Source organism: Sus scrofa, chromosome Y (assembly GCF_054392235.1).
Source record: "Sus scrofa isolate SSC_HxYL_T2T_F1_AM1 chromosome Y, Sscrofa_HxYL_maternal_Yorkshire_Landrace_v2.0, whole genome shotgun sequence".
NCBI lineage: Eukaryota > Metazoa > Chordata > Mammalia > Artiodactyla > Suidae > Sus > Sus scrofa.
Window position 1 is genome coordinate 9623371 of NC_139402.1, and position 23683 is coordinate 9647053.

General features: G+C 51.3%; 1 protein-coding gene across 6 annotated transcripts in view; it reads left to right on the forward strand.

Annotated features, from left to right (window-relative positions):
• Positions 1-3786: 3786 nt before the first annotated feature.
• The window catches only part of LOC102166569 (transducin beta like 1 X-linked), a 247535-nt gene continuing 227638 nt past the window's right edge, over positions 3787-23683 (forward strand). For 2 of the 6 annotated variants that reach the window (XM_021080268.2, XM_085009015.1), the window contains exon 1: positions 3787-4024. The gene's annotated coding sequence lies outside the window, so the exon portion shown is untranslated. Of the gene's footprint in view, positions 4025-5638; positions 5781-6227; positions 6381-23683 lie in introns of those variants that run through there. The other 4 variants (XM_021080269.2, XM_085009014.1, XM_085009013.1 and 1 more) reach the window with 2 other exon arrangements.

The following is a 23683-nucleotide window of genomic DNA, read 5'->3' on the forward strand; positions in this document are numbered from 1 at the left end:
CTCCTTGGCTTGTGGACGGCCGTCTCCTTGCTGAGACGCCCCGTGCACGTCTGGATGTATCCTCCTCTCGTCTTTCTAGAAGAATACCAGTCAGATGAAATAAGGAAAGGTCACCCTACTGAGTGCCTTCCACGTATTTACTGCTCTAAAGGCCATCTCTCCAAATACATTCTCAGATGGGGGGCAAAGGACTTCAACACATGCATTTGCAGGGGGAGGGACACATTTAACCCCCTAACATTGTTCTTTTTTAAAAAAAGTGGTCAAGGGCAGCAGAAGAGGCCATCACCCACCTCCTCTTGTGTCCACGGTGGGTGACGGCCTCCCTCCTGTTTGCTTCTCCAAGCAGGGTCACGTGCTGCCACCTTGTACAATGAGCCCCCCCCCCCCCCCCCGTAGTTTCGGTTCCAGGCTCCCTCGGGAAAACTAGAAGCGAGCCCCCAGAGGGAAGATGGGCCAGAGGTTTGTGGGTGCGGTTGGCAAAGCTCGTGGGTTTCGTAAGGGAAGCTCATGGCGAATGCTCGCTCACAGCCGTCGGGGAGCGGTCGTCGTGGCGCCAAGCAGGTCAGTCCTGGAATCTCAGGCCTTTCTAAGGAAGCCAGGCATGGAAACAGATCCCGGCCTAGGTGTTGGGAGCCTCTGAAAACTAGACAGGCCTGGGTGAAATTAGATATTAGCTTCAAGGAAAACGGGGCAGTAATTCTCAGGAGAAGTTTAATACCTCTTCTTATTGTCTTTTTAAAAAATAATAGACTGTTTTAGAGAACAGTTTGAGACGTAGAGAACAATTGAGCATATCATGCGGTGAGTTCCCAGTTTCCCTCCTCCCACTCATGGCTTTCAGTGGTAACATTTTTTGTGTAGGACTAGTAGCTGTATTATAATGAATGAATCAATACAGATAAAACCTATGGTTTATATTAGTGTTCACGCTTGGTGTTGTGCAGTTCCACCTTATCTGTTTGTTTTTTTTTTGTTTTTTTTTTTTTTTGTCTTTCTCTTTTTCGGGCCACACCTGTGGCACATGGAGGTTCCTAGGCTAGGGGGCCAGTTGGAGCTGTAGCCACCGGCCTACACCACATCCACAGCCGTGAGGGATCCGAGCCGCGCCTGGAACCTACACCACAGTTCACAGTAACGCCAGATCCTTAACCCACCGAGAGACGCCAGGGATCAAACCTGCGTCCTCATGGATGCCAGTCTCAGGTTTGTTAGCCGCTGAGCCACGAAGGGAAGTCCCTATCTTATCTGTTTGGACAAATGCAAAATGTCATGTATGCACCATTGCAGTATCTTACAGAAGTTTCACTGCCCCGAAATTCCCGTGTGCTCCCTGCTTTTTTGGTTTGTTTGTTTGCCCATCACACCTGTGGCATAAGGAAGTTCCCAGGCTAGGCGTGGCATCAGAACTGCAGCTGAGGCCCAGGCCACAGCCACAGCAACCCCAGGCCCATGCCGCATCCTGGACCTACAAGGCACCTTGCGGCAACCCTGGCTCCTTAACCCACTGAGGGAGGCCAGGGATCCAACATGCATCTTCTGGGAGACAACGTGGGGTCTTTAACCCTCTGAGCCCCTTGTGTTCCCCCATTTATCCTTCCTCTCCCATCCAGAATCCCTGGCAACCACTGGTCTTTTCTGATCTTTTCTAGGAGGTCATAGAGTCGCACTCATACAGTAGGTAGCCTTTTCAGGGGGGCTTCTTTCACTCAGTGGTTTGCTAACTGCAAACTTAAAATAAGTTCCTCTGCATCTTTTCATGGCTTGATAGCTTGTTTCTTTTCATGGCTGAATAATATTCTGGTGTCTAGATGTGCCACAGTTTGTTTCTCCGTTCACCTATGGAGGAACATCTGGTTGCTGTAAGGGTTTGGTGATTATGAGTAACGCTGCTGAACATTCCTGTGCAGGTTTTTGTGTTGACATAAGTTTCTGACGTGGTTGGGTAAATACCTAGAAGCACAGTTGCTGGATTGTCTGCTAAGACTATGTTTGGCTTTGTAAGAAACTGCCACACTGTCTTCCAAAGCGGTCTTAGCATTTTACATTCCCACCAGCAATGTACCAGTCCTTTTTGCTCAACATCCTGTTAGCACTTGGTGCTGTCTTTGGGTCTGCGTGATGTCATTTTAATAAATGTCTAGTGATGTTGTGTCTTAATGTTCAATTACCTGTCATTTGTATATCCCTTTGGTGAGATTTTTTTTTTTCACTTCTTTTGCCCATTTGTATTTTGGATTGTTTTCTTACTGCTGAGTTTTAAGAGTTCTTTGCATATTTTAGATGCACTCCTTCATCAGATATGGATTTTACAAATATTATCTCTCAGTCTGTGCTTTATCTTTTTATTATCTTAACTGTGTCTTTTGCAGAAAAGTTTATAATTTTAATGACATTCAATAGATCAATTCCCCCCCCCATGAATCATGTTTTTAGTAGTATATCTAAAAATTCATTGCTAAATCCAGGGTCACCTAGATTTTCTGCTACATAATCTTCTAGGAGGTTTTTTTTCTTTTTCCTTTACACGTTAAGCCCATGATCAATTTTATTTTTTTGGCCGTAACTGGAGGCATATGGAAGTTCCCGGGACAGGGATCGAACCGGAGCCTCAGCAGTAACCCAAGCCACAGCAGAGACACTGTCCGATCCTTAACCAACTGTGCCACAGCGGGAACTTCTCATAATCAATTTTAAGTTAGTTACTCTGAAAAGCACAGTCTGGGCTAGCTTAATTTCTTTGTTTGTTTTGTGTGTGGATATCCAGTTGTTCCAGTATCACTCGTTAAAAAGCATATTTTTTTCTCCATTGAAATGCCTTTGCTCTTTAGTCCAGTATCAGTCAAGTATATTTGCGTGGGTTTCTGCTGCCTTTTAGTGAAACATTTGACTACTGTTGAGGGGGAATACTTACAGCATTTGTTGCAGGCAGATTCTTGTATTCCAGCTCCTTCCAGTCAGCAGCCAAAATAATTGTTTTAGAGTGTAGATACTGTGCAGTGGGTACCTGTGGAAATCATTGCTGTTCAGGGTCTCCATATTAGTCCGCAGGCTTTTGTCAGCATGCATTAACTCCTTTGCTGCTCTATTTTAATGTGTTTTCCCCTGTTACTTTCTCCCACCGCTGAAAAATCTGCAAAACAGATAAAATAAAAGTCTAATTTACCACCTACCTACTACCCATCTAGCATTCAGAAAGAGGAATTTCAGTGTTATGATGATAAACGTAGGGGGTCACTTTTCCTGTCTAAAGTCTTACAAAGTCCCTGAGGGCTTGCTTCTAAGGGTCTCTGATAAAAGCGCTTGACTCTTTCCTTGGAAAAAGACCGGTGGGATTATTGGGACGTGATCCAACAGGCAAGATGGACTCTGAGCTCCCCTGCATTATGAGTTACGGAAGACCAGCTGTAAAAACCGGTCACATTGGGTCATGGTTTGCAGTGAGGATTTCCACCACTTTCCCATACTTTAAATGATTGGCATCTGCCAAGTAATCAAAACCTACAAAGAGGCCTTTTCATCAGGTTCAGTTCGGAATTTCCAAGCAGCTAACGACGAGCAGGGCTGGCAAGCCAGAGGGCCGGTTTGGTTGCGCGGCTACTCGAGAGTGTGCGGTAGCCGAGGGCCGCGTCCCCGTAAAGCCGAGAGCTGTAATGATGTCAACTTGTTATTTACTTTCCAAATCTGAATGACTGAGCAAGGCGAAAGGAGAATCAATCAACCACAATGTGACCCTACAGGCGGAAAAAACGCAGCGCTCCCACCAGCAGGCGTTGGGGGAAGGGAAGCACGTGTAACCGGGGCAGGGTTGCATCAGGAGCTCGCTCGGGTTTTCTACTGCACCCTTGGTTTTTCGATTGCATGTAATACTTCAGCAACAGTCCTCAGAAGCCCAGGAAGCCCGGGAGCAACGACGGGCAGGCTCAAGGAAAGGCCCCACCACGTCCTTTCGGGGGGTCTTGAATGGCAACTGATACAAAATAAGACACAATCTATTCTGCTGATTCACAATTATGGAGACTGTGTAAGTGCATTTTTTATTGATGTGCTCTAATAATGGTGCAGCAACAGTCGTTTTACATCATTGACGTTTACAGCAATATCTGGCAGGTAATTTTTAGTCCGCCTTTTTGGAGGCCCAGCCCCTTAAAAACTTCCCTTGGGCCCCCTCCCCCCACTACCAGTACAACAAATGGTCCAGTGTCCCAGAAAGGAGCAAGTGAGGTTACAGCGTAAAATGCTGAGTGTACTGGGCTCTTAGGGCAAAGCTCATTATACACCGAAGGGAGGGGCAAACTTCCTTCTTCTTCAAAGCAGACCCCAAAGCTGCTGGGGGTGGGTGCGGATATTTGTTTCAGCGAATTAAGGACGCGAGTGACGGGCAGTTGTCACCAAACTGGAGGGGGAGAAAGGAGAGCTGGGGACTTGGGTTCACCGGGGCTGGGCCGAGTAAGCCTTTCCAACTTGAGACACTTTGCAAAGCCCGAGGTCTGAAGCCTGCGGCTGGGGTGGGGGTGGGGGTGGGGACGGGGATGAGAAGACCCGAGGGCCTGGGTCCCCTCCCCAACCCCTGGAGCCCCCACATCCCAGCTCCTGGCCTCCACCCCAGTGTGTCTGAGTTTCTTTCTCCCCAGGCATTTCTGGCTCTTAGCCGGAGGGATTTTGCAAAGGTCGAGGCTCCACCTGAGCCCCTACTTTCTGAGGAGGAAGAGACCTTTGGGGTCACCTCTCTGCCGCCGATTTTGAGGGAGATGTACCCCAGGGCAGATTGCGGGGGGGGGGGGTTGTGTTAGGGCAGCTGAAAGGCTGCTGCTTTGAGGTGGGGGAGGGTAGCATGGCAGTGGCCCAGTTCCCCTCCCCCTTGGAAACCGCGGGGCTCGTGGCCCGGGTCCCTAGCCCCTCCAGGCCGTGGAGAAAGGCCGGGTTTGGGACTGGGACTGGGGCTGGGTGGCGGGGTAGGCCCGCGTTTCCTTCTGCCCCCACGGAGGCCAAGGGAAAGGGATGGGGCTCCGAGCTAGTGGGAGAGGCCCGGGTTCCCCTCATCCACCCCAGGCGTGGCGGGGAGAGGAGAGCTACGGGTGAGGGACAGCGTAGGGTCCCAGGGTCCCCCAGCGTGGGGGAGGGGCTGGATGGGGACGCGGGTCGTCCCCAGAGCCCGTGGGGGAGGGGCTGGGTCGGGGCGCGGACTCTCGCCCCCTACGCTGTGGGGGAAGCACTGGCCGGGGGCCCTTTTCCCCTCGTGGGGGTGGGGCTGGCTTGGGACGCGGCCCCCTGGGGCGTGGGGGACGCGGGCTCCCCTCCCCCCGGCCGTGGGGGAGGGTGCGGGCGGGGGGCCGGGGCGAGGGGCCGGCCCGGGCGGCGGAGGCGGCCCCCCTGGCAGTCCTCCCGGCCGGGGTCGGCGCGCTGGCGGCCGCTCCCCCCGGAGGTCACTGCCCGTGCCGGTCCCTCCCGCCGTCCCGCCCTCTCCCGCCGCCGCCGCCGCCGCTCCCGCCCCAGCCCCCCCCCCCACTCTCCGCGCTCGGGAGCGAGAAGCCGCCAGCGCCCCCGCCCCGCCGCCGCCGCCGCAGCGCCCTCGGCCGCCATTCGGCACCCGAAACTTTCCAGCGCCCGCGCCTCTCGGGGACTCGGCGGCGGCGGGGCGGGGGCGGCCCGGGGGCGGCGCGCTGCTGCTCCGGGCGCCGGGCCCTCCTCGGCCGCGGCACGGCCCTGGCTCGGCGACGGCCGGCCGGAGGGAGGCTCAGAGCGGCGGCACCGCCACAAGTTGCGCTGCTCGCAGCGAGGTGAGTGCGCCGGACTCGGGCGGGCGGGCGGGCGGGCGGGGGGGGGCGCAAACTTCTCCCGCGCGGGGGCCGGCGACTCCCTCCCCCCCGGGTCAGGCCTGCGGCCCGGGGCGCCCGCACGCTCCGCCCGCCGCCCGGGCTCTGGAGGAGCAGGTCCCCAACTGTCCCCGGGGCTCGGGCTGGGGTGCGGCGCGCTCCCTGCAGGCTGAACAATACCCCGATGTGGCCGCTCCCCAAAGTGCCGGAGCATCGGGGCGGGCCGAGGCTGGGGGCTCCTTTGTTTTGGGGAGGGGGAGGCGGCCGGTAAGTTTGGGGAAGCGCTCGACTTGTTCCCCGGAGCCCCTTTGTCTGCAGATCCCAGGGCTGGCTGGGCGAACCTGCGCCGCCGCGGGATCCCCCGTGGGGGAGGGGAGCCCCATTCATCCCCGGGCGCGGGCCGGCCCGCCCGGGACCTGGGGGAAGCGCGGCGGCGCGCAGCGCAGTGAGTGGCGGGCGAGGAGGCGCGGGCCCGTGGTTGCTCAGTTTCCGAGGCGCAGAAACTGTCAAGGAAGTCGGGAGCCGCCGGGCCCGAGCGGGGGGAGCAGGCTGGAGCAGACTTCGGTGGGTGGGGGACGCCGCTGGTCAGGCGGGGGCTGCACAGCGCGGCCTGGGGAGGCTGCAGACCTGTTGCTTCCTGGCTCGGGGGAGGAGTGCCCCCAGATCCGCGTCCCGCGCCCTGCTCCCCAGGGGTACCTTGCTCCCTGGGCCTGGTGCTTGGAACGGAATGGGGCACGCCTTCGGAGGCCGGGGGTGTGACAGTTGGGGGGTCGCTAGAGGCCCGCGGGCTCTGGGATAGGGCCTGGACTTCACGTGCGTCGCCCGTGCGCGGTCAGGCCCGGGCCGGGGCTGGTTCTAAGCACCGCCTCGCATTCTCTGAGCCAACTGCATTGGAAATTCCACAAAGTTCGAGTCGGAGGCGGTGGTGGTGGTGTTTTTCCTACCGGTTATGCTGTAGCGCGGCGTCCCCAAAGAGACAAAACCCCATTCCCTAGTACATCTGCCACTCTTTCTGCTTTGCATTGTCGTCTGTGGCTTGACCTGACTTGTGGATGTTTTTCTCTCCAGACGCGCCGCCCGAGTCCCTGGTTTAACCTGGAAGGGGCGGGGCCAGAGTCCAACCTAAAGGGGGGAGGGGAGCGCCCCGCTGAGGTCCCGAACGGTGGCCTCGGGGTAGCAAATGGCCCTTGACAATTTTTTGAAAAGTTTGCCACTAGTCATTCCGAGAAAAGACGCGATGGGGGCGGGGGGGGGTTGATTATGGAAAGGTTGAGACATGGAGATACCGCTTTGATCTTAAGAGATCTTAATATTTTATATGTACTACAGACTTTCGTGGAAAACTGCCCCAGCTGGATAACTAATCCAGGGATGAAAGTTGAAATTCATCACTTGACCACTTAGTAAAATGGCCCCTTAAGGGTATTCCAGATCTTAAGTGAATCTGGACAGAAACGGAGGAGTTAGGTATTTTATTTGGTGGTGTGCGTAGCAGAGGTATTTTATTTGGTGGTGTGCGTAGCAGAGCGTGTTTCACTGAATCTTCCCAGGTTGGCTCTTGTGCTTTCTTCTGGGGCTTAGCCAGTCCAGAAATTGTCAACACCCTCATTTAAATGTCACACCTTGACCCATAAATCTCCCAAAGGTCACTCCTCCAGAAAGTTTGGGTGTTTTAATGGCGTGATCTCGACTCTCACCTAACAATCGGAGCCTCAGTTTCTCATCCTATGTGATGGCGTCCTGACGCTGCCTGGGTGGGCTCTTAGGGGTTCTTTGGTCGCTTGCAGGTAGAGGAATAGAGCCCCTGAGTCCAACTCCATTGGGACACTTAATGCTTTGCTAGAAAAGCAGCCTTTGTTCCCAATTGGCCTGCAGAGTGAAAGGGCGCTCCCTGTTTTGCTCTACCCTTGACCTTGATGTCTTGAAACTTTCCTGAGTGTCATTGTCTATATGTGTGAAAATAAAAGGGAACTGAAATCGTGGTTCTCATTGGGTAGTCCGCGGACAGAGGGAGGGAACGTCTGTGTAATTTTTTTGCAAACTACAAAGCCACCTGTGAATTTTAGTTGCTGCTATTGTGCAAATGGAGTAATTGTCCAAACTACTTGGATGTCATGCACCGAGGATTTTACAGGCACTTAACGCCCTCCGTGCAGCAATTATTATTTCCACTGTGGCAGAGGACACTGACTTGCTCATATATGGTGGAGAGAGGATTGTCTGATTCCAAAAGCCCAGGGCTTAAGCTTGGTGGGGTTTTATTTTTTGCCTTCCTGCCTTTGTAGTATGAGTTTCCCCATTTGGGGACAAGTTAAAGTACACACACACACACACACACACACACACTCACTTACTTTCTCTCTCCCACACACAAGATTCTACATTGAAATCTATAGGTACATCTAGACGTGTGTCAACAGAAATCATGAAATGTCAACCACAGTGGAAGGACTGTTTTCATCTATTGCTCAGTTGTCTAGTTTGGTAACCACTAGCCACATGCGCATATTTAGATTCAAGTTAATTAAAATTCAGTGGCAATTCTGTCCTTATTGCAGTCAAGCATTCCTTTGCAGGGCTCGTGTCACTAGATGCATGTAGCTAGTGGACACCATACTGGACAGTGCAGAACTTGCAGAAAGCTCTATTGGAAGGTGATATTCCATAGTTACTGCAAGTAGGTGTTGATAAAGAAAAGGGTAGAGTCAATCTACTTTTTGTTGGGGAGGGGAGAGGCTATAAGAGTTTTAAATAACTTAACAGGTAGACCTTTAAAAAAAAGAAACAAATGGAGCTCCTTTGTGGCTGAGCAGGTTAAGGATCTTGCGTTGTCACCGATGTGGCACAGGTTTGATCCCTGGCCTGGGAACTGCTTGTGGGCAGAGCCAGATTTAAAAAAAAGATAAATAAAAAGAAGCAAAGACCCATTTCAGCCAGCAATTAACCTAGGAAAGTGATTTGAGTGAATTTCAGTGAGATCTACAGCTGTGGTTTTAGATCAAGGTGTTTTTAATCTTTTTTTTTTTTTTTTTTTTTTTTTTTTTTGGTCTTTTTGTCTTTTTGTTGTTGTTGTTGTTGCTATTTCTTGGGCCGCTCACACGGCATATGGAGGTTCCCAGGCTAGGGGTCAAATCGGAGCTGTAGCCACCGGCCTACGCCAGAGCCACAGCAACGCGGGATCTGAGCCGCGTCTGCAACCTACACCACAGTTCACGGCAACACCGGATCGTTAACCCACTGAGCAAGGGCAGGGACCGAACCCGCAACCTCATGGTTCCTAGTCGGATTCATTAACCACTGCGCCATGACGGGAACTCCTGTTTTTAATCTTGAGGATCTTTTTTTAACGTGGCCATACCCGTAGCATGTGGCTGTTCCTGGGCCAGGGATTGAATCCAGCCACAGCTTCATCCTATGCTGCAGGTGCAGCAATGCCAGATCCTTTAACCCACTGTGCCCGGTCAGGGGTCAAAGCTGTGCCTCCTCAGCGACCTGAGCTACTGCAGCTGGATTCTTAACTCCCTGTGCCACAGGGGGAACTCCTGGATCCCTTGTCAGTTAGAAAACCAGAACCCTAAGCTGAGGTCTCACTGCGTATTGACCCTCGGATGGGATATTTATCGCCTCCGTGTCTGTTTCCGGATCTCAAAGGTAGCACAGCCATTCTCTGAGTGTCCTGCCTGTGTCGTGATCATCCCATGGGATGCGAGGACCCCAAGGTGTCAGGCTCAGGAGACCCCGTGTGGGAGATTGAGAGGCCGTAGCTGATAACCTTGAGACCCTTACTCACTGTGGGTACCTCACTCCCCCTGCCCAAGTTCGTGGCCAAAATGTAAGGCTTAACCTCCTGGGGCCAAAATCTTCTGTACGAAAAGCCTGGTAAGAAATCCTTCCAACGAAGTGAGACTTCACAATAGTCAAAGGATTTTTAAAAAGTGGCTGAGTGCTGGCCGTTTCCTGCACACCGGTCCCTGAGTCAGGATGTTATTTTTATTACTTAATTGATGTGTTCTTTGCATAGTCTTTTGTACTTTTTTATAGCAACGGGTTTGAAATTTTACTTGTAAAGGAGGAAGGGGGAATTTTACCTCTGCGAGAGGTGACTTCCCAGATGCCCCTTCTGCCTGATACCACTCTTGCTGGTTCTCAGGCTGGTTCCTTGTGACGTGTCCGTCTTTGGGGGGTGTCCACGATTCTTTTCCAGAGGCAGGAAGTGGGTTCCTGCAGAGGGAGGTCTGGAGGGTCAGGAATTCGGATCCCCCTCAATTACTGTTGGGGGGAGGACCCCTCACCCTCTCCGTGGAACTGCCCCCCACCCCCACCCCCCACCATGTGAGGTTGCCAGGCCCAGCCTGGGGCAGAGGACACACACCCCTGCCCTGCCCTGTGAGGCGACACTGTCCCGGAGTGGTGTCCCCATACCTTGCATTTCCCTCCTTTTTCTCCCTGAAAACAAACAAAAAGACGTGACATCCTATAAGCTGTTACTCTTTCACTACTCGAGCTGTTGTAAAAATAGTTTCAATCAGGAAGCAAGACTCAGGTCCTTTTGTAAACATTTTTTAAGTTGGAAAGATAAACTTTTTTTTTTTTTCCGTAGCTATTTTTCTTTTTCGAGAGGAGGAAGCCACTGGCCTCTGGAGCCGCGGCTGGATGTGCGGGGTCCCCTCGGTCTTGCCCTCCTTGGCCCTTCCCGCCTCTGCATCCTTTGCGTGCGGCTTGACCAGATGGATGGCCCCGGCCGCACTGGCAGAGGGACCCAGCAGAACCAAAATAAAAGCTGGAATGTGGGAAGGGGCAGGGTCAACCTTAGAGAAACACAGCCTCCTCTGAGAATGGGAGCTGAAAACCTCCAGGGAGAAGTGCGGTCATTAAGGAGTGTGCTCCCGGGCCGCGGAGTGGGGACGGTACCCAAGGCGGGCGCGCGCCCGGCTGCGGTGGGTCGACTGTGATCGTCGCCGCTCTCACGTATGTTTTGAGAATCTGCCGCCTCGGTGAAGACGGCAGATGCGACCCGGAAGCCATTGAAAACTGAAATTGGAGCACATCGCAGCCTGGAAGCGGCCGTTCCCTTGTGGCCCAGCAGGTTAAGGATGGAGCCTTGGCACCGCTGTGGCTCTGGTTACAGCAGTGGCGTGGGTTTGATCCCTGGCCTGGGAATTTCCGCAGGGCGCTGGCCAGGCCGAAAAACCAAGCCAAACCGAAACACGAAACCTTTGAAAACAGAGGAGTTGATTCCTTTTGTCTTAGGGAGGAAGTTGGGCACCGTTTCCATGGCTGTGGTGGGTTCGGGGCCACCGGGAAGGGAAGGGCAGGACCCGCAGCCTCAGGAGAAACGAAAGCCTAGAGATGAAGGCGGAGGACACGGCTGTGTATCCAAACAGTATGGTCAGCCTTGAACTCTGGGGCCTTGTAGCCACCTCCTGGTCATCAGGGCAGTTTTGGCCCCCACCGTCAAGGGGCCTTTGGCAAGGTCTGGAGAAGTCCCGTGGTACAAGTTTGGGGGGAGGGGAGAGGAGGGGCGGGGTGGGGAATGGGCAACTGGTGATGTCCCTGGCATCTGCTGGGCCCCACAGACAGCACTTAACATTCCAAAGTGCACGGGACAGGCCCCACGTGCCAGTGGTGCCAGGATGGGGACACCAGCCCTGAATTACACTGTCACCTATACAGCCCTGTTTGGAGCAAGTTCTGTGGGCAGGTGGGTGGTACGAAAGGATCTGAATCCAGTTCTGTACTTATCACCGCCCCTGACGCCCATGTTGGGGTGCATTTGGAAGTAAATGACAACAGAGCGACTCAGAGGAGGAAGGAAAGGAGGAGGTGGGAAGTGGCCAGACTTTGAGGAACAGTGGAACCTGGGCCCACGGCCGGGCGGGGCTGGGGGAGCGGAGGGGGGGAGCGCGGGGGGGGGGGCGGGGCGGGGGGGGGTTCGTCTGGGCTCGGGCTCTGTGTTTTAGAGCCCAGTGCTCGCACACCTGCGCGGGCTGCTTCCTGTTGGTTTTGCTGAAGTCATTGCAGGTTTCCCGGGTCTCACTTTGGCTCAGCTTCTTGGGACTTGGGTATTTATCAGGGGAAACCCCAGCACCTGTCTCCTGTTTTCAGACCCTCCCTGGGCCCAGAGAAATATCGGTTAACCTGGATTTGGAGTGATCCCACCGCCTCGCGGGGCGATCGGGAGGGTGGGGGGGAGTCCGCGTGGGAGGTGTTTGCCGCGGGTAAGGAGTCTGGGTGCTGTTTCAGTCTCAGCTTCCCCGCCCGCGACCAGTCGATGCGTGAACAGCTGGGACCCTCTAACAAGAATGGGCGCCCCTGGCACCCTGAGTCAGGTCCTGCTGTGGAGCCCGCGGCCCTGTGTCCTGGGACCCCCAGAGGAACGCCAGCCCAGCCTGGTGCGGGGCCTCGTGGGCTCCCGGTGCTCACGGGAAGTCGTCGCAGCCGGCTCACCATGCGCTCTGTGTGTCTTTAAGCGAAGCATTCGCCTTTTCTAGGGTTAGTTTTCTCACTGAGAGAGAGAAAATAAAATTTCTCAGCTTCGCATTAAGAGAGGATTATTATCTTGCTTGGAGGCCAACATGCTTATGTTTTGCTCTAGTCTGAAGTTGGGAATTGGGTGTGGAAATATCCAATAATCATAATAATAACATCTTCATTAGGTAGGGTAAATAGTAAGCAATTGCTTGCTTGTTTTTCTCTTTTTCCCCTTAAGTTTCAGGGCTGGCATACACACACACACAAACACACACACACACTCATGCTGTGTATTTATACACATTGTATATGTTATACATACACATATAGTCTTTCTGTATAGTTTAGGAATTATGATAAGCTGTGACTTTCAGCCTGCTTAAACTTCTGTAACCATCACCATAATCAGGACACAGGACAGCTGAAATCCATTGCCTCTGAGGTGCTAGCCCTCCCCTCCCCCCTCCCCCCGGCGGCTACCCGGGACACCTCCCTGCCACCCCTGCTTGCCTGGTGTTGATGATCCCATTTGACCTTGGGATGCAATGCCCAGTAGTGAACGCCCCCCCTTCCAGCGCGTTCCTGGACACGTGCATTTCATACTTCAGCACATTTGGGCCAGCGTGCCTTCCTTGGTCTGACTTTGCACTGTGGGTATTATCAAAAGCAGGAAAAGCCAAGCTCACAGCTTCTTAATACTTGTCAGAAGTCCTCGTGAAAAAGTGATTAGGGGTCTTTTTGGGGCGGCCTAAAATGGATTCATTGTCTGTGCCTGTTACAGGACATTTTTGGATGCCCTTTGAGAGACTGTTGCTCAAACCTTTCCCTACAGGACTGGACACACAGTCAACATGTAAAACACACCCGTAGGTGACAGAGTCATGGCTTTAGCTTCAAAAACAGGACACACACGGAGGCGTGGTTTTCCCAGCAGCGTTATAATGAGACCATAAAGCAGGCTGGAAACATCCAGTCGTGTCTGCCTTCATTTGTTGTAGAAATACGTTCTGATACCTGTGTCGCCAAGTGGTTGTTCACCTGCATTTTACCTTGGGTCGTAATGTCACTCTTTGGGGTCGGATAAGAAATGGTGTGTTCTCCAGAGACTCCTTCACCGGGCCCTTTGGCCTCTTGCGTCCTGCCTCGGGGGGGTCCACCTGCTTGTGTCAAGTGGTCACACCTGTGCCCTCCCAGGTAGCGGGAACCGCCTGATGAGCTGGTCTGGAGGCCTCTCTTCAGGTGTGAGCATTGCAGTTTGGAAAAGGGACGCTGCTGAAATGTTGTGGAGGCTTTTCTTTTCTTATTTTTCTTTTTAAGACTTTTGTAGGTTAAGAATGAGGGTGGGTTTTATATTAACTACGAGTTTGTTTAAATTATACTCCATGCTTTGTTGTTTTACCCGTGGTCGAAATAAGCAAGATTCAAGTTAACATTGCTACGTTCGTTGTCTGTTTTACCTAAAAAATCAGCACTTCAGCAGATGCTTTGGGCTGTGGGGGTGCCTCTGAATAATTCTTCCGAGTGGTGTAGTTTCCCAGTCTCATGAGACCCCGTAAAATAAGCAGAGACGATGCCCACGGCAAAATTCGCAGTGTTTATTCTTGCAGAGGGTGTCTCTGCCTTGAATTCCTGTCATTTTTTCCTATGGTGGGAGATGTCACTGCAAGTGCTTAAAAGCAAACAGACGCATTCCCTTTGCCTCCTTCTCTTGAGCCTGGAACCCAGAGCGTGACCCCGCAGAGCCAGCCCTGACCACTTTCCTTTTGGGGACACTTGCCACCAAGGCCTGGGGAGGATAGAGAGGCAGAGGGAGGTGAGGTCACCACCCCTCCCACCTGCTCAGCTTCCTTCTCCGAGGCATTGAAGACTTTCCCCGGGTCTGCGGAGATTGGGATGCCCAGCCGCGTCCCCGTTAGCGCAAGGCCGGAGGGACCCTGTCCCCTTCCGGAGAGCCGCACGCGCAGTGCTTCCTTACAGACCTGCCCCTTGTCATCGGGCTTTGGAATCCAGTTCTGCCAGCATTTCTGCTTGTTTGGACTTCCCGATGGAAATTTGGATAAAGGAAGCTTCCTGTAATGGTGCCATTTTATTTATCAGCAAAAACACATACTTTAAAATGGTAAGACCTTATAAATCATCATTAAGAACTGGAGAAAATTCTGTGTAACCGAACACTGCTTTTTCTTTTTTTTTTTCATTTTTTTTTTTCGGGCCACACCTGCAGCATATGGAAATTCCCAGGCTAGGGTTCACATCAGAGCTTTGGCTGCCAGCCTGTCCCACAGCCACAGCAACGCCAGATCCGAGCCGCATCTGAGACCTACACCACAGCCTGTGGTGGCACCAGATCCATAACCCATGAGCGAGGCCAGGGATTGAATCTCAGTCCTCATGGATACTAGTTGGGTTCATTTCCACTGAGCCATGACGGGAACTCCCAGAGCACTGCTTTTTGTTCCTAGTGCATTGTGGGTGCCCCTTAGTCTGAGCCGGGTTAGCGCTGCCTTTCCAGGTACCCTTGTATCTTGGCATCTGTTTGGAGATGAGGAATGAGAGAGTGGAGGGCCCTTGGCAAGTTCACGTGATGCAGACATGTGTAGCACCAGTGCACCAACACCTGCACCTGCGATTCTCAACATCTCCAAAGTTCCAGGTGGTTGCTGAGTTTCAGGTTGTGTTGCATAAAAGCAGCCGAGCCAAGAATTGATGTCTCTCCCGTTTGATTCATTTCCAGGACAGATTAGACTTGGGGCCTTGCCTTAGGTTCTTTCTCCACCGGAATCTCACCAGGCATTTTAATCCCTTGAAACTTGAATGCCAGCTCTGTGTTGGTAAAGACTCAAGCTTTCACCGTTACCACCTTAAAAACAATGGTTGCCAGACCTCACGGTCACAGGTCGGTCTTGTGAGACACGCTTTGGTTTTATTCCTAATTTGACCATGAAAAAAAAAAATCTCCCGTTGGGTTTGTATGTCTAAGATGCACGGTGGTTTCGTGCCCGTTCTGGCCATTTCCAGGGATGCGTGGAGCGTCATTCTTCAGGAAGCCTTGCCAAGAGAAACAGCGATGGAGGGACTCCCTGCTCAGAAGTTGGTGAACATAAGAATTCGTGACCTCAATGCTTGCAGAGCAGCTGAGAGCAGGAGAGGCCTGTGGGACTGACTCTTGCCTCAGAGGACATTTCCTTGAACCGCATAGACTCCGCATTTAGCTGGGGCAGAGGGGGGCAGAAATGCCCTGTCTCAGGTTTTAATTCCCAAAGTGGGCTCCCAGGGGGCTCTGGTAGGTGCGCGGTGCGAGGTACTGCTGTGCAGGAAGAAACCGAAGTGGGCCATGTATTTGGTTTTTTGATTTAATGGTTACACAGTGTCTGGGTCTGGTCTGTGAAAGATGCATATAATGTTGGTTGAGCATTTAGAGCTGCAGTGAATACGTTGCATGAATTGGGGTTAATGCTTAAAACATTTTTACTGGACTGATGTGCAGTGAAAAATCTCTAGAGATCACTGACAAGGCCCCTAGAGGTGATGAGAAGGGGTGATATGGAAGTCTCAGGGGGGCACTCCTGCGCCCTTGCCCTCTGGCTTCAGGTGCCATGGTGTGTGCATGTGTTCAGTGACTGAGGTCTGCCAGCTTAAAGATGGGCCGTCCCTCCAGAGGCACAGCTGTCAGTGATGTGATATGAGGAAGAAAGAACATGCAATGACAGGGTGCTGGGCACATTTGGCACCTCCTGGATTTTGTGTGCTTTGAGAGCTGAAACAATATTTGTGTTTCAGAACCAGATGACACATATCTCAGCTGCAGGTGCACAAGGAAACTTTGGAGCAATGCTGTGCTTTTGAAGCATTTCACGAAGCCGGGGTGTTTTCATAATCACTTAATTCTGTTTATAAATCAAGTGCTTTCATTGATGGATGCCCTCGGGGCTCTCAAGAACCAGGCTTTTTGTTGAAGAAGTTATTCAGACTTTTGAAGATAAGAGAAAGCGCTGGAGCTGGGTTGTGCCTTCAGCCCGGCTCTTTATTTGCTGTTGTTTCTTTCCAGAGACGTATTTCATCCATCATGGTAATTATTAAATCTTTTTTTTTTTTTTTTTTTTTGCATTTCACATTAGAGGCCCTTTTAAAGGAGAAAACTGTCGTTTTCGTTGATGTATCACGGGTGTTACAGGGAGTAAATAAATACAACAATTTATTCACAGCCCAGACCACATTGTGGGCTGTGGAGGTGAGAAAGAGGCTCACCTCCAAACTTCAGGTCCTCGGCTGAGCTCCTTTGCTGAGAATGGCTGAAGGTTTGGTTTTCATGACACTGAACGGCAGCCGCAGGCACTTCCACGGTTTCCACACCAGCAAGCGATTGGTGTGTTCGCTTTGGTCTTTGTGTATGATTTTTGGTGTTCACGTTGGTTTTCCCTGTGCGGACACCGAGTTCGCAGGGTAGCTTTGGGTGTGCAGGGCAGCGAGGCCAGTGCCCTCGGAAGCCTGCAGCTGAACTGCTTGGTCACCTGTCCAGGCCATCCGGGTTCTGGGGCCACTCCGCATTAACGCTCATCAGGATCCACGTTGACCTTCACGTGTCCTTTGGAAAACGCATGTATTTATTTTCCCCCTAAAAAAAAAAAAGATTGTTTCTCTTTACGGTCATGTTCAGAAGGCACCTCCTGAAGAGAGGAGAAGCAGGAAGTAGACTCTTTTTTGGTCTTTTTTAGGGCTGCACCGCAGCATATGGAGGTTCCCAGGCACGGGGTCGAATCAAGCTGCAGCTGCTGGCCTAACCACAGCCACAGCAACGCCAGATCCTTAACCCACTGAGCGAGGCTGGGGATCGAACCTGTGTCCTCATGGATACCAGTTGAGTTCATTGCCGCTGAGCTACCACGGGAACTCCGAAAGTGGACTTTTTAACATCTCCAGATGCACCTTTGTCTCTGCTCCCCAGAGGGCAGTGCATTTAAGCTCCTGTAACAAGGGTGGGGCTAACGAGAGTCTGGGAATGTACTTCATCTGCTCGGCTGAGCCACCAGAGGAGGGAGAAATTCCCCAAGTATTTTTGCTTTGAGCCAGATCCCTTGAGCCTTGTCCAGGTCCTGACCTCTTATTGCAAGTAGGTCTCCTGGACACTGGTGAGGCGCCTTCGCCCTGGACGGGAATCTTCTTCTTTGTTGTTGACACTTTGCTAATAAGTATTCATTTGGTTATTTGACAGCCAAATCACCCTAAGTAACATTGAGAGGTGTGGGAGAATAGCCCTGCTCCGAGACTATTCACAGAGGTGGACGCAAACGTCGATTTTATTTCCTAAAAGCACACCTCAGGGACTCACGGAGTGCAGAGGTCCGTGTACTTTCTGGGGATTGGGGGCGCGGCAGCACGGAGCAGGGGCGTGTAGGGGAACAGGAGGGCCAAGTGGTCAGAGCCCGCTGGGCCAGTCTGTCTCCCTGCATGCTAACCTTGGAGGGAAAACGCAGAAACAAATGGAGCTGGTCGGGTCGTGAGTTACCGCTTGGGTCATTTCTATCAAGGAGGGCAGTGACGTCTCCTTGGGAAGCTCTGGTTATTAAAATTAGCTTTCTTCATTGTTTCTACGGAAATAAAAATCAATGGTAGTTCAAATAATTGTATGTGAAGCTTTATAATTGGAGATTTGAAGTGAGCTAGGTTATATAACCCTGGTTAGCGACATTGGTATACTCAGACTAAATATAGAATAAGATTAGCTCATGGAAATATTTCCTTTTTCTCTTAGTCAGTACAGCTCATATCCACCCAGTAGATAGTTTCCCGTTCCATCTGTAATTTTTTTAATCATCCTTGTGTGTTTTTCAGAAGTTAGTTGAAATCAGAGGCTGTATATTTTCACCTTTTTTTTTTTTGCACTTTTTCTAGGGCTGCACCTGCAGCATATGGAAGTTCCCAGGCCAGGGGTCCCATCGGAGCTATAGCTGCCCGCCTACACCACAGCCACAGTAACGCCACATCTGAGCCACATCTGTGACCTACACCATAGCTCACGGCAATGCCGGATCCTTAACCCCCTGAGGGAGGCCAGGGATCAAACCTGTGTCCTCATGGATACTGGCTGGGTTTGTTTCGGCTGAGCCACAATAGGGTCTCCACTGTTGTGCATTTGAATTTTCTCATTTCCTGACACCATAGGGGAGTTAAGTGGAGGTCCCATGTTTCCGTGTGGTGTTGGCTTTAAGGGAAGTTGGGGCTTGATTCATAGTTTGCTATCTAAAAGTAAATGTTCAACCTTCTTGAATTTCCTGTCGTGTTTGCTTTTCCATTGAATGTTCTATATTTGGACAACAAATGTATTTTCCTGTATGAGTTTCTGGTGGCCCAGATGTTCATCAGAGTGGGATTTCTCTCTGTCCACACTGCCGGGCAGTCTGGTGGTTCTGCAGCTCAAGGACTGAGTTGGACACATTGTGGATTCGGGTTGGGCTGTCGTCACTCCTTCTCAAAGCTCCGTGATGCTTTGTTTCGTTCTGGTTTGCCATAGGTGTGGGTTTTTGCCTTGGGATTGCTGTGGTTGGCCGAGTGTGGTGATTAGTTTAACACAGAACTCTACATCCCACTTAAGAGCCAGCTGAGGAGTTCCTCTTGTGGCTCAGTAGTAACAAACTCAACTAGTATCCATGAGGACTCAGGTTCGACCCCTGACCTCGCTCAGTGGGTTAAGGATCCAGCGTTACTGTGAGCTGCGGTGTAGGTCGCAGATGCGCTTCAGATCCGGAGTGGCTTTGGCTGTGGCGTAGGCCGGCAGCTGCAGCTCCAATTGGATCCCTAGCCTGGGAATCTCCATATGCTGCGAGTGCTGCCCTAAAAAGACAAAAGAAAAAAAAAAAAGAAAGATCCAGTTGATTTTTGGGAACGTTATTGAGGTATAAATTACATACCGTAAAAGCAGCCATTCTAAGTGTACAGTTCAGTGATTTTTTTTTTTAATTAAAAAAATTTTTTTTATTTTTTGTCTTTTTAGGGCCGCACCTGCGGCATCTGGAGGTTCCCAGGCTAGGGGTCGAATCAAAGCTGTAGCCACCCGCCTATGCCACAGCCACAGCAACACGGGATCCGAGCCGCGTTTGTGACCTACACCACAGCTCACGGCAACACTGGATCCTTAACCCACCGAGCGAGGCCAGGGATCGAACCCGAAACCTCACGGTTCCTAGTGGGATTTGTTTCCGCTGCGCCACGACAGGAACTCCCAGTTTAGTGATTTTTCGTAACTTTCCCACGCGGTGCAGTCATCACCATCATCCCGGTTGACCACTTTCATGCCCCAGGAAGACCCGTGTCTCCCACTGCTCCTCCCTCCCAGCCGCAGGCAGCTGCTCCTCTCCTTTCTGTCTCTCGAGATTTCCCTCCGCTCAGAACTTGTCTCTGTGCTTGAGCTTGCGAGATGGGGAGGGGTGATTTGGGGAGCCTTCCCCGCCGTCCTCTCCGGGAGCGGGACAGGTGGGGAGATGGGGAGGAAGGCGAGGCTGTTGAGCGTTGTGCTTCAGGGTCCTTCTCTGTGAAATCAGGGTCGTGATGGATTGGGTGCAGGTGTCGCGGTGGAGCCACGTGGGAAGTACTTAGCTCTGCACAATGGAGAAACTGCCCTTTCGGGCAGCAAACTGTGACTCTGGAGGAGCTCGCTGAGTAGGGAGTATTCAGGGTCCTGTGAGCAGTGGGGAACATGCTCAAAAGGCTGCACTGGACAGGTGTGGGGTCTGGGAAGGGGGCTGCCTTTACGTGATGGGCTTCGTCCCTGGAGGACCGGGACGCAAGCGCAGGGCGGCCAGCCCTTCACGCCCACTGTCTGTCATCTTTAAATCCCCTCCGGCTTTGTTCACAGCACGGAGTGTGTGGCTGGGGTGGAATTTCCATCTCAGTTGGACTATACCTTAGCTCGGGGGTCCTCCACTGGGGCGGTTTTGCTCCCGGGGACCCTGGACAATGTCGGCAGGCCTTTCTGGCTATTACACCTGCGGAAGGGGTGTCATTGGCACCTAGAGGATGGAGGGCAGGGCTGCTGCCGAGCATCCTGTCATGCAGGGCTGAGCTCCTGTGCCCTCATGGAGTTACTCAGCTTTGGTGCTGCCCAGGTCAAGGACCCGGCCTTAGAAGCTTTGAATCTGGTGGTAGTTTTAAATGACGTACTTAGATTTCAGTGATGACTTAGTCAAGTCAAAGGACTGAAGACACCATCAGACTTTATTTTATTATATTTTTAAATTTTCTTTCTTTCTTTCTTTCTGTCTTTCTGTCTGTCTGTCTTTCTGTCTTTTTGCCTTTTGAGGGCTGCTCCCGAGGCATATGGAGGTTCCCAGGCTAGGGGTCATATGGCATTTCTGTGTATAGTTTTCTGAGGAACCTCTGTACTGTTTTCCATAGTGGCTGCACCATTTTTTTTTTTTTTTTTGGTCTTTTTTTGGCCATTTCTTGGGCCGCTCCCACGGCATATGGAGGTTCCCAGGCTAGGGGTCCAATCGGAGCTGTAGCCACCAGCCTACACCAGAGCCACAGCAACGTGGGATCCAAGCGGCGTTTGCGACCGACACCACAGCTCACGGCAACGCCAGATCCTTAACGCACTGAGTGAGGCCAGGGATCGAACCCACAACCTCATGGTTCCTAGTCAGATTCGTTCCCCACTGAGCCACGACAGGAATTGGTAAATTTTCTTTTTAAAAATGATTTTTATTTTTTCCATTATAGTTGGTTTACAGTGAGTGTTCTGTCACTTTTCTACTGTACAACAAGGTGACCCAGTCACACATATGCATTCATTCTTTTTCTCACATTACCCTCCATCATGGTCCATCACAAGTGACTAGATAGAGTTCCCTGTGCTCTACAGCAGGATCTCATTGCTGATCGACGCCAGGTGGAATCGTTTGCAGCTATAAACCCAAGACTCCCAGTCCATCCCACTCCCTGCCCCCCCTCCCCGACAACCACAAGTCTGTTCTCCAAGTCCATGCATTTCTTTCCTGTAGAAAGTTTCATTTGTGCTGTATATTAGATTCTAGATATAAGTGATATAAGGTATTTGTCTTTTTCTGACTTACTTCACTTAGTATGAGAGTCTCTAGTCTCATCCATGTTGCTGCAAATGGCATTATTTTGTTCTTTTTGATGGCTAATGTTCCATATATACCACATCTTTTTTTTTTTTTTCTTTTTTTTTTTTTTTTTTTAAATTTTATTTTCCCACTGTACAGCAAGGGGGTCAGGTTATCCTTACATGTATACATTACAATTACAGTTTTACCCCCACCATTTCTTCTGTTGCAACATGAGTATCTAGACATAGTTCTCAATGCTATTCAGCGGGATCTCCTTGTAAATCTATTCTACGTTGTGACTGATAAGCCCAAGCTCCCGATCCCTCCCACTCCCTCCCCCTCCCATCAGGCAACCACAAGTCTCTTCTCCAAGTCCATGATTGATTTTCTTTTCTGAGGAGATGTTCATTTGTGCTGGATATTAGATTCCAGTTATAAGTGATGTCATATGGTATTTGTCTTTGTCTTTCTGGCTCATTTCACTCAGTATGAGATTCTCTAGTTCCATCCATGTTGCTGCAAATGGCATGATGTCATCCTTTTTTATGGCTGAGTAGTATTCCATCGTGTATATATACCACATCTTCCGAATCCAATCCTCTGTCGATGGACATTTGGATTGTTTCCATGTCCTGGCTATTGTGAATACATATATACCACATCTTAATCCACTCCTCTGTGGATGGACATTTAGGTTGTTTCCATATCTTGGCTTTTGGGAATAGTGCTGCAGTGAACATAAGGGTGCATGCATCTTTTTCAAGGAAAGTTTTGTCTGGATATATGCCCAAGAGTGGGATTGCTGGGTCATATGGCATTTCTGTGTATAGTTTTCTGAGGAACCTCTGTACTGTTTTCCATAGTGGCTGCACCATTTTTTTTTTTTTTTTGGTCTTTTTTTGGCCATTTCTTGGGCCGCTCCCACGGCATATGGAGGTTCCCAGGCTAGGGGTCCAATCGGAGCTGTTGCCACCGGCCTACACCAGAGCCACAGCAACGTGGGATCCGAGCTGCGTCTGCGACCCACACCGCTGCTCACGGCAATGCTGGATCCTTAATCCACTGAGCAAGGCCAGGGATCGAACCCGACACCCCATGGTTCCTAGTCGGATTCATTAACCACTGCGCCACGATGGGAACTCCTGCACCAATTTATATTCCCCCTACCAGTGTAAGAGGGTTCCCTTTTCTCCAAGCCTCCTCTCCAGCATTTATTTGTTGACTTGTTAATGATGGCCATTCCCATAGGTATGAGGTGATACCTCAATGTAGTTTTGACTTGCATTTCTCTAATAATTAGTGATGCTGAGCATTTTTTCATGCACCTGTTGGCCATCTGTATATCTTATATATAAACTTGTATATCATGTATATCATATATCATTTATATGTACCATGTATAATACTTATATAATATACATCATATACAATATTTATATAATATATATATAAATTTATACATATATATATAAAAACTCAAAACACCCATCCGACTTTTAAAAGTTCAGAAATCTTTTCCTCATCGTACATTCTTAGGGCCATGGGGACTTTTTTCTACAGCAAAGGATAGGCAAGATTTGGGGAGCTGCCTTTAGAGGGAAAGGACATTTCTTTAGAAGGATTCATTAACACAGAACCAGCGAATTCACAGCGTAGATCGAGACATCTGGGGCCCCCCCTTTGCTTTGACCTGGAAATCACGTTTCACCCTCATCTGTTCCCTGAAGAAGTGAGAAGGGAGGGCGGCAGATGCCCACCCCGAATGAAGACCTCACCTTACGACTGCCCTGGAAGGGGGCTGCTTCCAGTGCTCGCCTGCTCTTGGAGGGGTTTCTAGCCGGGCCTGAGGAGTGGCTGCCGCCAGCCTCGCCCTTCAGTGCATCCTCCGCTTACAGGCCTCGGGTTTTTGGCTTCTGCTGGTTTCCCTGAGGTTTTCTGGTACCTCCTCGGGCACACACAGTGTAATGATAGACAGCCCTCTGGCCGGTCAACCTTTGAGCCCCTGACAGCCCCCCCAGCCTGCACACCTGCCTCTCCACTTCTGCACTGCACCTCCCAGCAGGAGCTGCCCCTCCTGTTTCTACCCTGGGGGGGCTCTTCCCCCATCCCCTGCAGAACCCCTGCAGAGCCCCTGCAGCCGGCCTTGCTTTGGGCCCTTCCTGAAATGCAAGACCTCTCCTCTGAACAGGTCCTGTTCGATTCTTTGGTTTCTGGTGCCTGCTTTAAGCTCATTCCTTTTGCTGAGGGGAATGTAATGCCAGGCCCACTTCCCTGAATTCAAGCAACGCGGACTTGTAACTTCCTCCTCCTCTTGCGGAAGAACTGGTATCA